We start from the raw sequence: 3114 nt of genomic DNA, 5'->3' as shown, positions 1-3114 counted from the left end.
CAGGAATGATGGCTCTAAATGCCTCTCATCAGCAAAGCCTAATTTACAGCACAACTAAAAGGGATTACCCTGTGTTCCCCAGGGAAGAGTGTAGGAGGGGGTGAAAATAGTGCTGAGTGAACAACAGACATTCCCACACAGAGATGAACATAACTTAAGTTGCTAAAACCTAGCAAAGATAAAGTGGAAAAAATTCTTAAAACTAAGTTTGGCAGCAGGAGTGAAAAATTATAAATCATCTCAGCAACATGTGACCTCAAATAAACACATGAATTAACAAATACTCTGTAAAAATACTGCCATACTTTGATATGAAAGAACACCGAACATTCATTAAATTTGCCTGCAGCTCTGGGGGCTCCTGTGGCTTTCTTCTTTATCGGAGCCAGGCCTACACACCAGCAACCATGTCCAAGGGACCTGCAGTTGGTATTGATCTTGGCACCACCTACTCTTGTATGCGTGTTTTCCAGCACGGAAAAGTAGAGATAATTGCCAATGATCAGGGAAACCGAACCACTCCAAGCTATGTTGCCTTTACGGACACTGAACAGTTGATCAATGATGCTGCAAAGAATCAAGTTGCAATGAACCCCACTAACACAGTTTTTGATGCCAAACATCTGATTGGATGCAGATTTGATGATGCTGTTGTCCAGTCTGATATGAAGCATTGGCCCTTCATGGTGGTGAATGATGCTGGCAGGCCCAAGGTCCAAGTAGAATACAAGGGAGAGACCAAAAGCTTCTATCCAGAGGAGGTATCCTCTGTGGTTCTGGCAAAAATGAAGGAAATTGCAGAAGCCTACCTTGGGAAGACTGTTACCAATGCTCTGGTCACAGTGCGAGCTTACTTTAATGTGTCTCAGCGTCAGACTACCAAACATGCTGTAACTATTGTTGGTCTCAATGTACTTAGAATTATTAATGAGCCTGTAATCCCAGCACTTTGGGAGGCCGAGGTGGGCGGATCACGAGGTCAGGAGATCGAGACCATCCTGGCTAACACGGTGAAACCCCGTCTCTACTAAAAAATACAAAAAATTAGCCGGGCGTGGTGGCGGCGCCTGTAGTCCCAGCTACTGGGAGGCTGAGGCAGGAGAATGGCGTGAACCCGGGAGGCGGAGCTTGCAGTGAGCCAAGATCGCGCCACCGCACTCCAGCCTGGGAGACAAAGTGAGACTCCTCCTCAATTAAAAAAAAAAAAAAGAATTATTAATGAGCCAACGGCTGCTGCTATTGCTTATGGCTTAAACAAAAAGGTTGGAGCAGAAAGAAACGTGCTGATCTTTGACCTGGTAGGTGGCATTTTCGGAGTGTCAGTCCTCACTATTGAGTATGGAATCTTTGAGATCAAGTCCACAGCCAGAGACACACACTTGGGTGGAGAAGATTTTGACAACTGAATGGTCAACCATTTTATTGCTGAATTCAAGTGCAAGCATAAGAAGGACATCAGTGAGAACAAGAGAGCTGTAAGACGCCTCTGTACTGCTTGTGAATGTGCTAAGCATACTCTCTTCCAGCACCCAGGCCAGTGTTGAGATCAATTGTCTCTATGAAGGAATCGACTTCTATACCTCCATTACCCATGCCCAATTTGAAGAATTGAATGCTGACCTCTTCCACGGAACCCTGGACCCAGTAGAGAAAGCCCTTCGAGATGCCAAACTAGACAAGTCACAGATTCATGATATTGTCCTGGTTGGTGGTTCTACTCTTATCCCCAAGATTCAGAAGCTTCTCCAAGACTTCTCCAATGGAAAAGAACTGAATAAGAGCCTCAACCCTGATGAAGCTGTTGCATCTGGTATAGCTGTCCAGGCAGCCATTGTGTCTGGAGACAAGTCTGAAAATGTTCAAGTTTGCTGCTCTTTGATGTCACTCCTCTTTCCCTTGGTATTGAAACTGCTGGTGGTATCATGACCGTTCTCATCAAGCGTAATACCACCATTCCTACCAAGCAGACACAGACCTTCACTACCTATTCTGACAACCAGCCTGGTGTGCTTATTCAGGTTTATGAAGGTGAGTGTGCCATGACCAAGGATAACAACTTGCTTGGCAAGTTTGAACTCATGGGCATACCTCCTGCACCCCGAGGTGTTCCTCAGATTGAAGTCATTTTTTACATTGATGCCAATGGTATCCTCAATGTCTCTGCTGTGGACAAGAATACAGGAAAAGAGAATAAGCTTACTGTTACTAATGACAAGGGTCGTTTGAGCAAGGAAGATATTGAACGTATGTTCCAGGAAGCTGAGAAGTACAAAGCTGAAGATGAGAAGCAGAGGGACAAGGTGTCATCCAAGAATTCACTTGAGTCCTATGCATTCAACATGAAAGCAACTGTCGAAGATGAGAAACTTCAAGGCAAGATTAACGATGAGGACAAACAGAAGATTTTGGACAAGTGTAATGAAATTATCAACTGACTCGATAAGAATCACACTGCCGAGAAGGAAGCATTTGAACATCAGCAGAAAGAGCTGGAGAAAGTTTGCAACCCCATCATCACCAAGCTGTACCAGAGTGCAGGAGGCATGCCAGGAGGAATACCTGGGGGATTCCCTGGTAGTGGAGCTCCTCCCTCTGGTGGTGCTTCCTCAGGGCCCACCATTGAAGAGGTTGATTAAGCCAACCCAAGTATAGATGTAGCATTGTTCCACAAATTTAAAACATTTGAAAGAGCTAAATTTGCAGCAAATTCTGTGGCAGTTTTATAAAGTTAAGCTGCTATAGTAAGTCACTGGACATTCTCAATACTTGAATATGGAACATGCACAGGGGAAGGAAATAACATTGCACTTTATAAACACTGTATTGTAAGTGGAATTAAATAAAACTATTTAAAATAGGCACCAAAAAAAGAAAGAACATAGAATTGAGTTAGTTCTAAGAACGTCCATGTACGTGTGGATACATAGATACAATTATCTAAAGGATAATTGCTGTAGATGTCAATCTAGATAATTGTAGTGGATGTCAATCTATCGTCTTCAAAAACATATGAACTGAATTAACCAATTATCCTGGTACTTTTCAATTTTCCAGTAAAAGTGACCTTCCTTTAGAGAAAGCACATAATCAGATTTATGTTTTATGAATCTGAGA

At 43.1% G+C, this 3114-nt stretch overlaps 1 pseudogene; it reads left to right on the top strand.

The window, feature by feature from the left end:
• The first annotated feature begins 392 nt into the window (after window positions 1-392).
• Window positions 393-2829, top strand: LOC102129925 (heat shock cognate 71 kDa protein-like; annotated as a pseudogene).
• Window positions 2830-3114: the final 285 nt, after the last annotated feature.

The sequence above is a fragment of the Macaca fascicularis genome, chromosome 3 (assembly GCF_037993035.2).
Source record: "Macaca fascicularis isolate 582-1 chromosome 3, T2T-MFA8v1.1".
Lineage (NCBI taxonomy): Eukaryota > Metazoa > Chordata > Mammalia > Primates > Cercopithecidae > Macaca > Macaca fascicularis.
The sequence above is the reverse complement of the archived record's forward strand: the minus strand, read 5'-3'. Positions and strand labels throughout refer to the sequence as shown.